The sequence below is a fragment of the Heterodontus francisci genome, chromosome 1 (genome assembly GCF_036365525.1).
Source record: "Heterodontus francisci isolate sHetFra1 chromosome 1, sHetFra1.hap1, whole genome shotgun sequence".
Taxonomy (NCBI): domain Eukaryota; kingdom Metazoa; phylum Chordata; class Chondrichthyes; order Heterodontiformes; family Heterodontidae; genus Heterodontus; species Heterodontus francisci.
In genome coordinates, this window is record NC_090371.1 from 63115266 (window position 1) to 63128806 (window position 13541).

The 13541-nt window shown below is 44.5% G+C and overlaps 1 protein-coding gene across 1 annotated transcript in view; it reads right to left on the minus strand.

The window, feature by feature from the left end:
• LOC137378228 (complement C1q tumor necrosis factor-related protein 3-like) overlaps positions 1-13541 on the minus strand; it is a 47040-nt gene that overhangs the window by 15573 nt on the left and 17926 nt on the right. The gene's annotated exons all lie outside the window — the stretch shown is intronic.

The window sequence follows — 13541 nt, forward strand, 5'->3', positions numbered from 1 at the left end:
TAAATATGAGCTGGCTATTCTTGATTAATCTGTGCCTTTCTACGTGACAGTTTATCCTGTCTCTCAGAATTGATCCCAATAATTTTCCCACTACCGAGGTTAGACTGACTGCCTGTAATTATTTGGTCTGTCCCTCGCTCCCTCCCTTTTTACACAAAGGTAAAACGTTTTTAGACCTCCAATCCTGTGGAAAATGATAGCCAAACCTTCTGCTATTTCCTCCCTGGTTACTTTTAAAAGCCTGGGGTACATTTCATCCATTCCTGGTGATTTATCAACTTTCAAGGATGCTAATTCCCTTAATACTTCTTCTCTCCCTATGTTTATCACATCCAATACTTCACACTCCTCCTCCTTAACTAAAATGTCTGCATGCCCCCCCTCCCCTGCCCCTTGCTCTTTTGTGAAGACAGAGGAAAAGTATTCATTAAAAACCATACCCACTTCTTCCACCTACACACATAGGTCACCTTTTTGGACTTTTATGGACCCTACTCTTTCCTTAGTTATCCTCTTACTCTTAATGTATTGATAAAACACCGTTGGGTTCTCCTTGATTTTGCTTGCCAATATTCTTTCATGCTCTCTCTTTGCTCTCCTAATTTCCTTTTTGATTTTACCCCTCCACTTTCTATACTTCTCTCCGCTTTCTGTAGCATTGAGTTCTCAATATCTGACATAAGCTTTCCTTTTCAGCCTTACTATACCCTGTAAGTCATTGGCATCCAGGGAACTCTAGACTTGGCCGTTTTTCTTACCCTTTTTCTTACCTTTAAGTAGCTGTTTCTAGTCCACTTTTGCTAAATCATTTCTCAGCTTCGTAAAATTGGCCTTGCCCCAAATTTGAACTTTAACTCCTGTCTCTGTCCTTTTCCATATTTATGTTAAAACTAACTGAATTAGGATCACTACCACCAAAATGCTCTCCCACTGCCACGCCTTCCACCTGCCCACTTTCTGTCACTTAATTCCCTGCCTCTCTGCTTTAATGGAATTTTATTTCATAGAGTTTATTAGTTTTAAGAATTTACTGAAAGTTCGATGTTAATAAAATTGATTTATTCAAATCATCTGTTCACTTAACATTCAGCATCAGTGTTTTGTCTCAAATGAACAGATTCATTTTTGATTGGTTACACGTTGTAATTTAACATACTCTCCAGAATGTTGAAAATGTCTCATTACTAAAAAACGACTAGATATCAAGTTAAATGATTCAGATATGAAAATGTCATCACACCATTGACAGTTTCAATTAGTAAGAAGGTAAATAATTAATAGCTACATTTAAAACTGATCTGCTAATTATTTTACAAAACAATATGGAGTGCAAAAAGTAAAGAACCCAGGAGAAATGTTTGTCCTAATAATTTATGATCACAACTGCCAGAACAGTTTTCAAACATGCAGATTCAGAAAATGGGATTTTATCAGCAACAAAGAATAAAAGAAGCAAGGTGCCTGTAAAAATAATCTAACACTACCCCAGCAGCCAATGAGGCATGTAATCAGTATAAATATATACTGTAATATAATATATAATATCCACCACTGGTGAGCACAATTATGAAGGCGAATAACTCAACAAAATTTGAATAAAAAGCTCTTTTAGTTGCATAAACATTGTTGTGGAGAAAATGCGAACATTTTTGGTAGGTGAAGATGGCTCCTAATTGTGAAGGTGAGATGAGCAACATTACCATATCATTACTGGAGCATGAATGCAGTGTGAACATAGATGATGTGGGAAAATGTTGAAAGGTTGCACGACGAATAGAAGAGCACAAAAGTAAAGCATGAATGTTTCTGTAAAGTTGCAGGGACATGAAAGAAATTAATATTTGCTAAAGATATATGCGAAAAAACATTGTACTGACACAAAGGAGTGAATTTTAACTCATAGCACGTTGCCGTGCTGGCGAGTTAATTTCTCACCCACTTTGCAGCAGGATGAGGTCATGGCAGTTTCAACATGCTGGGCCTTATTAACATGTTGCTGTTTGACTTCCTGCTTGCCTGCCAAATCTGTTGGGGTGTATAATAGGTATTGCCTGACTTGCTCCGTCATCAAAATTGAATTTAACCCCCAAAACATCTTAGAGTAAAAGTCTGTTTGAGAGGAAAAGCTTGGAGATTGGATGAAAGCACAAACTTGTGGTATGCATCATATTCTTGATATATTCTACGATTTCCACAGACAGTGGTTATTCACAAGTGCATAATGGTGCATTTGATAACCTTGCAATACCCAAATGAATAAGTATGCATATGGACTCATTCTCTACTATCTGCACAGATCAAGAACAACCAGTCATCATTTAGCAGAACCCAAAGAGAATCACTGGAGCATGAACCATCACCACCTCACTTGAAGCAGGCAGTTCGAAAGGTGCATATATTATAGAACAATTAGTGGATTCAAGGAAGAAGCAGAGAGCACAGCACTTGGTAGTGAAAGGGGTAAATAGCAGTAGCATTTGAAAAGGGGACAGGACAGAGATTCCTTTCTGAGTTGGACCTGGATACAGACTCTAGTGGACCAACTTCCCAGTGAAGGCTGGTATAGAACCAAAACAATATTAATGAGTCACTTGCAGACTCTAATAAACCTGGTCTCCAGAAATGTGCTGTCATCTCCCACATGAGAGATGTCATGCAGCAATGACTGTCCTCACTACAGTCTGTACTTGAGCACATGACAACCCCAGTGGCATCTATGGAGGCTTCAGCTGTGCAGGTCATTAGACACAATAGGAATATCTCTCATGAATGCTCATACTGTTATAGAATCTTTGGGTTTCAAATTCCAAAATCCAATCATGGATGGTCTTTAGGTTGCTTGGAGAACAGTTACAAAGAACCATGAGGGAGGGATTCCAAGATCTCATAATCAACCATTATTTATCCTCTGACAGATTGGTGAGTCTTATCTAGAGATGTTATCCAGTCATGGCATATGTGGAGTTGCACAGCTAGTTGTCACTCATGTCTACAGCAGTTCTTGCCATCAAACAGCAATGCACAAGAAACAGAAAGCAATGCTTCTGAAATAGAGTAGCCGACAGCAAACCAAGCCTCTTGGTACTGCTTGTTGTGCGTCATGTTGCCTTTTAGATACAAGTAGTGAGATTTCTGATTTACCCTCATAGCCAACCACTAGGCTCCTTCTTTAAGTCCAGGAGCACTTTATTGAGAACACATGCACAGTGCGGAGAGTTTCAAGAAAAACAATGGGCAGTTGCTTCGAAACACAAATGCTATCTGCACTACACAGTTGAATAAAACAAATTGACTTACCTTCCGGAAGCAGAGCGGAGAGGAGCGGACCTGTGGGTAGAATGCCGAGAGCGGAGCCAATAAATTGAGCCTGAGGCTCGAGGCCCAGTCACTTACCTTTCGGGAGTGAAGAGAAGTGGACCTGTGGGGAGAACGCCGAGAGTGGAGCTAATAAATTGAGCCAGAGGATCGCGCCGCAGTCACTTACTTTCCAGGAGCAGACCTGTGTGAGAGGAGTCCAGACGTGCTGGAATTTGAAACCAAAATGAGCAGTGATGTCACAGGAAAGCTGCAAGGTGATTGGTTGGTGAGTAACTGCTGTTTGGGAATAACTCTAAATAGCTGGGTAAGTGACTAAAATTAAAGGGAAAGGCCTACAATTTTTAAAAATTCATTCATGGGATGTAGGCGTCGCTGGCCAGGCCAGAATTTATTGCCCATCCCTAATTGCCCTTGAGAAGGTGGTGGTGGGCTGACTTCTTGAACCGCTGCAGTCCATGTGGGGTAGGTATACCCACAGTGCTGTTAGGAAGGGAGTTCCAGGATTTTGACCCAGCGACAGAGAAGGAACGGCGATATAGTTCCAAGTCAGGATGGTGTGTGACTTGGAGGGGAACTTGCAGGTGGTGGTGTTCCCATGCATTTGCTGCCCTTGTGCTTCTAGTTGGTAGAGGTCGTGGATTTGGAAGGTGCTGTCTAAGCAGCCTTGGTGCATTGCTGCAGTGCATCTTGTAGATGGTACACTGTGCGTTGGTGGTGGAGGGAGTGAATGTTTGTGGATGGTGTGCCAATCAAGCGGGCTGCTTTGTCCTGGATGGTGTCGAGCTTCTTGAGTGTTGTTGGAGCTGCACCCATCCAGACAAGTGCAGAGTATTCCATCACACTCCTGACTTGTGCCTTGTAGATGGTGGACAGGCTTTGGGGAGTCAGGAGGATAGTTACTCGCCGCAGGATTCCTAGCCTTTTTTAATATAGTAGGTAGCTTTTTTGAGGGAATCAAGGTCCCTTGATTCCCTTGATGTAAATAATCTAATTTTTGTGTAACGTAAGGGGATAAATTAAGGGTAAGTCATGGCAGGGGAGCTCGGCAACGTGGAGTGCTCCTCCTGTGCAATGTGGGAAGTCAGGGGCACTTCCAGTGTCCAGAGCGAACATGTGTGCAGGAAGTGTCTCCAGCTGCAGCTACTCGAAATCCGCGTTTCGGATCTGGAGTGGCGGTTGGAGACACTGTGGAGCATCCGTGAGGCTGAGATTATCGTGGATAGCACGTTTAGGGAGGTGGTCACACCGCAGGTAAAGACTGCTCAGACAGAAAGGGAATGGGTGACTGCCAGGCAGAGTAGAAGAACTAGGCAGGTAGTGCAGGAGTCTCCTGGGTCCATCTCCCTTTCTAACAGATCTTCCACTTTGAATACTGTTGGGGGAGATAGCTTCTCAGGGGAATGCAGCAAGAGCCAAGTCTGTGGCACCACGGGTGTCTCAGCTGCACAGGAGAGGAGGAAAAGGAGTGGAAGAGCTATAGTGATAGAGGATTCTATTGTATGGGGTACAGATAGGCATTTCTGTGGACGCAAACGTGACTCCAGGATGGTATGTTGCCTCCCTGGTGCTGGGGTCAAGGATGTCATGGAGCGGATCCAGGACATTCTGAAGGGGGAGGTGAACAGCCAGAGGTCATGGTACACATTGGTTCTAAAACATAGGTAGAAAGAGGGATGAGGTCCTGCAATCTGGGTACTGCCTGTGCGGAGTTAGCAAGTTCTCCCTGTGTCTGCGTGGGTTTCCTCCGGGTGCTCTGGTTTCCTCCCACATGCCAAAGACTTGCAGTTTGATAGGTTAATTGGCCATCATAAATTGCCCCTAGTATAGGTAGGTGGTAGGGAAATATATAGGGACAGGTGGGGATGTGATAGGAATACGGGATTAGTGTAGGATTTGTATAAATGGGTGGTTGATGGTCGGCACAGACTCGGTGGGCCAAAGGGCCTGTTAAAGTGCTGTATCTCTAAAACTAAAACTAAACTAAACAAGAATTTAGGTAGCAGATTAAAAAGCAGGACCTCAAAGGTTGTAATATCTGGATTACTCTCGGTGCCATGCGCTCGTGAGTATAGAAAATAGGAGGATAGAGTAGATGAATGCGTGGCTGAGGTGATGGTGCAGGAGAGAGGGCTTTAGTTTCTTGGATCACTGGGTCTGCTTCTGGCAAAGGTGGAACTTGTACAAGTTGGACGGGTTGCATCTGAATCGGAACGGGACCAACATCCTTGCTGAGAGGTTTACTAGTGCTGTTGGGGGGAGCTTTAAAATAATTTGGCAAGGGGATGGGATACAGACTGGAGGTACAGTAGGGGGTGATGCACACTCAAATATAGAAGAGAAAATGAGTCAGTCTGGAAGGCAGAGCAAATATAGACCTGTTAAGGCACGAGTAAAAAATGCAAGGCTGGATTGCATCTATTTTAATACAAGGAGTCTTACTAGTAAGGCAGATGAATTGAGGGATAAAAGCAAAATACTGTGGATGCTGGAAATCTGAAACAAAAACAAGAAATGCTGGAATCACTCAGCAGGTCTGGCAGCATCTGTGGAAAGAGAAGCAGAGTTAACGTTTCGGGTCAGTGACCCTTCTTCGGAACTGATGAATTGAGGGCATTGATTAGCACATGGGATTATGATATTATTGCTATCACAGACATATGGTTGAGGGAGGGGCAGGACTGGCAGCTCAATAATCCAGGGTATAGAATTTACAGGCGAGTTAGGAGAAGGGGTAAAAGGGGAGGTGGCGTTGCACTGTTGATCAAGGAGTCAATTACTGCAGTAAGGAGGGATATCTTAGAAGGTTCCTCAAATGAGGCCATATAGGTAGAACATAAAAACAAAAAGGGTGCAATCACTTGGCTGGGAGTGTACCACAGGCCTCCAAATAGTCAGGGAGAGATAGAGGAGCAGATATGTAGGCAAATCTCTGAGAGGTGTAAAAATTATAGGGTAATAATAGTAGGGGATTTCAACTTCCCCAATATCAAGAGGGATAGTCTTAGTGCAAAAGGCCTAAAGGGGGCGGAAATCTTAAAGTGCATACAGGAGAGCTTTTTGAGCCAGTACGTAGAAAGTCCTGCAAGAGATGGAGGCGGTACTGGACCTAATCCGAGGGAATGAAGCCTAACAAGTGGTAGAAGTGTCAGTGGGGGAACATTTTGGGGACAATGACCATAACTTCATAAGATTTCAGGTAGTTATGGAAAAGGACAAAGAGGGACCGGAAATAAAATTACCGAATTGGGGGAAGGCCGATTTCAATATAATAAAACAGGAGCTGGCCAAAGTGGACTGGGAGCAGCTACTTGTAGGAAAGTCTACATCAGACTAGTGGGAGTTATTCAAAGAGGAAATAATGAGAGTTCAGAGCCAACATGTACCCGTTAAGGTGAAGGGTAGGACCAACAAGTCCAGAGAACCCTGGATGTCAATGGATATAGAGGATTGGATCAGGAAAAAAGGAGGCTTATGGCAGATGCAGAGTGCTGAAAACAGCAGAAGCACTAGAGGAGTATAGAAAGTGTGTGTGTGTGTGTGTGTGTGGGGGGGGGGGGTACTTAAAAAAGTAATTAGGAGAGCAAAGAGGGGACATGAAAAAACACTGACGGGCAGATAAACGAAAATCCCAAGGCATTTTATAAGTATATTAAAGGCAAGAGGATAACCAGGAAAAGAGTAGGGCCCATTAGGGACCAAAGTGGCAATCTGAAATGAGGAATTAAGAGGGCTAAAAGGGGTCATGAAATATCTATAGCAAACAGGGTTAAAGAAAATCCCAAAGCCTTTTATTCATATATAAGGAGAAAGAGGGTAACTAGAGAAAGGATTGGCCCACTAAAGGACAAAGGAGAAATGTTATGCTTGGAGTCAGAGAAAATGGGTGAGATTCTAAACGAGTACTTTGCATCGGTATTCACCGAGGAGAGGGACATGACGGATGTTGAGGTTAGGAACAGATGTTTGATTACTCTAGGTCAAGTCGGCATAAGGAGGGAGGAAGTGTTGGGTATTCTAAAGGGCATTAAGGTGGACAAGTCCCCAGGTCCGGATGGGATCTATCCCAGGTTACTGAGGGAAGCGAGAGAGGAAATAGCTGGGGCCTTAACAGATATCTTTGCAGCATCCTTAAACACGGGTGAGGTCCCGGAGGACTGGAGAATTGCTACTGTTGTCCCCTTGTTTAAGAAGGGTAGCAGGGATAATCCAGGTAATTATAGACCGGTGAGCCTGACGTCAGTGGTAGGGAAGCTGCTGGAGAAGATACTGAGGGATAGGATCTATTCCCATTTGGAAGAAAATGGGCTTATCAGTGATAGGCAACATGGTTTTGTGCAGGGAAGGTCATGTCTTACCAACTTAATAGAATTCTTTGAGGAAGTGACAAAGTTGATTGATGAGGGAAGGGCTGTAGATGTCATATACATGGACTTCAGTAAGGCGTTTGATAAGGTTCCCCATGGCAGGCTGCTGGAGAAAGTGAAGGCGCATGGGGTCCAAGGTGTACTAGCTAGATGGATAAAGAACTGGCTGGGCAACAGGAAACAGAGAGTAGCAGTGGAAGGGAGTTTCTCAAAATGGAGACGTGCGACCAGTGGTGTTCCACAGGGATCCGTGCTGGAACCACTGTTGTTTGTGATATACATTAATGATTTGGAGGAAAGCATAGGTGGACTGATTAGCAAGTTTGCAGACGACACTAAGATTGGTGGAGTAGCAGATAGCGAAGGGGACTGTCAGAGAATACAGCAGAATATAGATAGATTGGAGAGTTGGGCAGAGAAATGGCAGATGGAGTTCAATCAGGGAAAATGCGAGGTGATGCATTTTGGAAGATCCAATTCAAGAGTGAACTATACAGTAAATGGAAAAATCCTGGGGAAAATTGATGTCCAGAGAGATTTGGGTGTTCAGGTCCATTGTTCCCTGAAGGTGGCAACGCAGGTAAATAGAGTGGTCAAGAAGGCATACGGCATGCTTTCCTTCATCGGACGGGGTATTGAGTACAAGAGTTGGCAGGTCATGTTACAGTTGTATAGGACTTTGGTTCGGCCACATTTGGAATACTGCGTGCAGTTCTGGTCGCCACATTACCAAAAGGATGGGGATGCTTTGGAGAGGGTGCAGAGGAGGTTCACCAGGATGTTGCCTGGTATGGAGGGCGCTAGCTATGAAGTGAGGTTGAGTAGATTAGGATTATTTTCATTAGAAAGACGGAGGTTGAGGGGGGACCTGATTGAGGTGTACAAAATCATGAGAGGTATAGACAGGGTGGATAGCAAGAGGCTTTTTCCCAGAGTGGGGGATTCAATTACTAGAGGACACGAGTTCAAAGTGAAAGGGGAAAAGTTTAGGGGGGATATGCGTGGAAAGTTCTTTACGCAGAGGGTGGTGGGTGCCTGGAACGCGTTGCCAGCGGAGGTGGTAGATGCGGGCACGATGGCGTCTTTTAAGATGTATCTAGACAGATACATGAATGGGCAGGAAGAAAAGAGATACAGACCCTTAGAAAATAGGCGACATGTTTAGATAGAGGATCTGGATCGGCGCAGGCTTGGAGGGCCGAAGGGCCTGTTCCTGTGCTGTAATTTTCTTTGTTCTTTGTTCTGTGTGAGGAGCTGGAGGACATAGGTGAGGGGGTTTTAAATGATTACTTTTCATCTGTGTTCACTAGAGAGAAGGACGATGTAGGTGTTGAGATCAGGGAGGGGGATTGTGATATACCTGGATATGTTAGCATTGAAAGGAAGGAAGTATTAGTTGTTTTAGCGGGCTTAAAAGTAGATAAATCCCAGACCCAGATGAGATGTATCCCAGGCTGTTAAGTGAGGCAAGGGAGGAGATAGAAGGGGCTCTGACACATATTTTCAAATCCTCTCTGGCCACAGGAGAGGTCCCAGAGGATTGGAGGACAGCAAATGTGGTACCTTTATTCAAGAAGGGTAGCAGGGATAAACCAGGTAATTGCAGGCCAGTGAGTCTAACATCAGTGTTAGGGAAACTGTTGGAAAAAATTATGAGGGACAGGATTAATCTCCACTTGGAGAGTCAGGGATTAATCAGGGATCGTCAGCATGGCTTTGTCAGGGGAAGATCGTGTCTAACTAACTTGATTGAATTTTTTGAGGTGGTGACTAGATGTGTAGATGAGGGTAAAGCAGTTGATGTCGTCTACATCGACTTCAGTAAGGCTTTTGATAAGGTCCCGCATGGGAGATTGGTTAAGGTGGTAAGAGCCCATGGGATCCAGGGCAATTTGGCAAATTGGATCCAAAATTGGCTTAGTGGCAGGAGGCATAGGGTGATGGTCGAGGGTTGTTTTTGCGAGTGGATGCCTGTGACCAGTGGTGTACCAGAGGGATCGGTGCTGGGACCCTTGCTATTAGTAGTAAACATTAATGATTTAGACATGAATATAGGAGGTACGATCAGTAAGTTCGCAGATGACACCAAAATTGGTGGTGTCATTAATAGTGTGGAGGAAAGCCTTAGGTTACAGGATGATATAGATGGGCGGAGCAGTGGCAAATGGAATTTAATCCTGAGAAGTATGAGGTGATGCATTTTGGGAAGACTAACAAAGCAAGGGAATATGCAATGGATGGTAGGACCCTAGGAAGTACAGAGGGTCAGAGGGACCTTGGTGTACTTGTCCATAGATCACTGAAGGCAGCAGCACAGGTAGATAAGGTAATTAGGAAGGCATATGGGATATTTGCCTTTATTAGCCAAGGCATAGAATGTAAGGGCAGGGAGGTTATGATGGAGCTGCATAAACCGTTAGTTAGTCCACAGCTGGAGTACTGTGTACAGTTCTGAGCACCACACTATAGGAAGGATGTGATTGCAGTGGAGAGGGTGCAGAGGAGATTCACCAGGATGTTGCCTGGGCTGGAGCATTTCAGCTATGAAGAGAGACTGGATAGACTAGGGTTGTTTTCCCTGGAGCAGAGAAGGCTGAGGGGGGACATGATTGAGGTATACAAAATTATGAGGGGCATTGATAGGTTAGATAGGAATAAACTTTTTCCCTTAGCAGAGGGGTCAATAACCAGGGGGCATAGATTTAAGGTAAGGGGCAGGAGGTTTAGAGGGGATTTGAGGAAAAATACTTTCACTCAGAAGTTGGTTGGAATCTGGAACGCACTGCCTGAAGGGGTGGTAGAGACAGAAACCCTCAACATTTAAGAAGTATTTAGATGAGCACTTGAAATGCCACAGCATACAAGGCTACGGGCCAAGTGCTGGAAAATGGGATTAGAGTAGTTAGGTGCTTGATGGCCAGCACAGACACGATGGGCCGAAGGGCCTGTTTCTGTGCTGTATAACTCTATGACTCTATGAGGGAGAATTTCTCATCTCCTGCTTTGGTGGAAGATCATTGAAAACTTTTGCGAAGTGAGTAAAAGACTAACAATGGCCATTAATGCTGCATCTACAGCTTCTGCTGAAGTTAGGGCAGGAGATTGGGACAGATTCCACATAAATTTCAAACAACTAACTTATTATTTCTGCAGTTTGTAATTTTTTCACTATGCAGGAAAGAAAATATCAGTTGTCCAAAAAAGAAACAAAGTGGCTCATTACTGAGAGGTCCCTGTGGGTGCTGGGAAGGACCCTGTTGCATTGAAATTTAGCACAATCATGGCCTTGACCACCATTGGTAGTGATACTGTATCTGCACCCGAGGCACTGTGTGCTTTGTAAGGAGATTGGTGTTCCCCTGCTCAGGCATCGAGTAGTTACACAGGAATATCATCAGCCAGATCTGCAGGCGTGTCCCTTGTCCCCTAGCAGCCACCATTTAACACATTCCTCATTGTGTTAAATAGGGCTGGTGATGGTGAGTATAAAAGCATTGTGGTAGCTCCCTAGGTACCTTGCACAGACCTGCTGTTCCTGTGATCAGCCACTAGCTGTAGAATGGTAGGAGTGTTACCCTTTTCTGTTGATGAATGTTGATGATACATGTTCCAATGCCCTAATGGATAAATGTAAACATTTAATCACATTTATGTGAGGGAAACCAGCCGCTGCTAAAAGCCACAAGCGCTCTCATGTTGATTGCTAAGGCCAATGAAGAAGATGATATATTTCTTGATCTTGGCAAGGAGGACATCAATCACCAGTGACCTGCAGACTTGGACGTGTGGTTGATGTCCTGTGTAGCAGACTGAAAGGACCTGGTGGTGTAAAATTTCAGGGTTGCAGTTACTCTGGTATGGCATGCTCCATTGGTCCAACAGAGAGCAGGTCCTTTTGCAGAAGGTCCGTAACAGTCTGGCTGAAGAAGTGCAGCCCTGTCCTGCAATGCTCAGATAGATCAATGAGGGTGAGTCCTGGTCTGTAGACCCTTGTTTGGTGGGTATGTCCTCCGACAGGCTTCCCTCACCTGTTGCAAACTGAGTGGCACAGGTGCTGGTGATCGTGGTTGCTGAACCTGCTGAAGTTCCTCATCCTCCAACCAGAACAAAGAAGAAAAAATGGCACCCATAGTAAGTGGAGTAAGCTTACTAAAAGATTGTAAGGCAACAAAAGTATAGAGGTAGTGACCTGGAAGCTGGAAACTCTCCCAGCTTATGATTCTTAGATCTAGTGAACTACATCTGAGAGACCTCTTTTTGTTGTGCTTCTGGAGCTGTTAGATGCCAATCCTGGCAGGTTTTGCTGATGGGCCCAGGACTGGGCATGGCATCTGCTGTAGGGCAGGTAAGATGACATTGGAGCGTGAAATTGTCCTTTTAATTTGGACCCTGCTTGCCTGGGTTGGGTGCCAGACCCAGAGGCAGAAACTGATGAGCTAGATTGTGGAGGGGTGGGAATGATATGGGATTAGTGTGGCGAGCTCCAAAATACAATTTTAACCCCTACCCTAACTCATTCTTGTCATACGGGCTGGGTTAAAATCCATACTCTAATTTTTAAATTGAGTCAAAAATGCAAAATACTAAAGTTGTTGGTAATACTCAGCATCTGTGGAGAAATAGAAGTCAATCAGTTGAAGCTTCAGGTCTTAGACCCTTCCTCAGGGTTGACAGGAAGGCTTCTGATGGAGGGTTTTAAACCTGAAACGTCGACTGACTGACATGTTTCTGCAGAGACATGCTGCTTGACCTGTTGAGTATTGCCAGTTTTTACTTGTTTTTGTTTTTTAAATTGTGTGCCCTGGTATTTGAATACATTGCCATAGTGCACCATTTAACTGGATCAGCTTCAGGATCTAGAAAACTTCAGCAAGGTCATCCGGACATCTCTTTTCCGAGTGTTTTAATTTGGAATTAATTGATAAGAGATTAAAATTTCTTGCCAACTTATTTGTTGATGAATGTTTTAAAATAATGAATAGAACTGCAAATGCACACACTTGTTTTACAAACACTGCTGAGAGCATGATCTCTTAAAGTGGAAACCTCACAGAAAGAAACCACATGAAAGCTGGTGTGAGAAATGGGAAACCATCATTGTGGGCACAAGATTCTAAGTCATGCTTGGTGGAAGATGACGCTTCAGTTGATTTGACCTCATCTTTCCAGAATCCCTACCATTTCCCTAATAAACTTATAGCTATTTTATACAAGTGTCTTGCTGCAATTGGAGAAATTCTTCAGACATTGGGGGATGAATTTTCAACACAGGGTCGGGAACCTGATGCCTGGATGATTTCCAGGTCCCAACTCTGCACCTCAGCTGCATCGCAAATGCAAAACAATCTTTAAATATAAATGCCCTAATTGGACAGAAGGCAAGCTCGGTGCCCAATTAGTGGCACCGAACAGCTGCCTGCAGAGAGGAAGCAACAAAGTTAGGCAGGAGCCAGGATGGGGCCTGCCGCTGCCTTGCCAAGGAGAGCAGGTAGCAAAGTGAAAGTGTCCTGTGCTTGGCCCAGTGCAAGAACCCCGTGAACCCAAAACTTTTAATCTTACATTTACCCTCTGCCCGCTGTGAGCCCGACAGCTGTTCACTATCGTGCACCAGACTGGTTGGGCTCGCGGGAATCCTAATTGAAAATTACACTGCCGACCCCCTCTTCTCCACCCCTCAGACCCGTAATGAGCTCCTTCATGAGCTTAATGGACCCTTAATTGGAGCGGAGCAGCTTTCCTGTTCCCTCCCCCTGCCCTCACATTGAAAATTGCGGACTGCCCCAGAGGCATCGGATTCCTGAGACAACCTCCGGGTCGCACCAGGTCCCAACTCACCTGCATTTGAAAATCCGGCCCAGG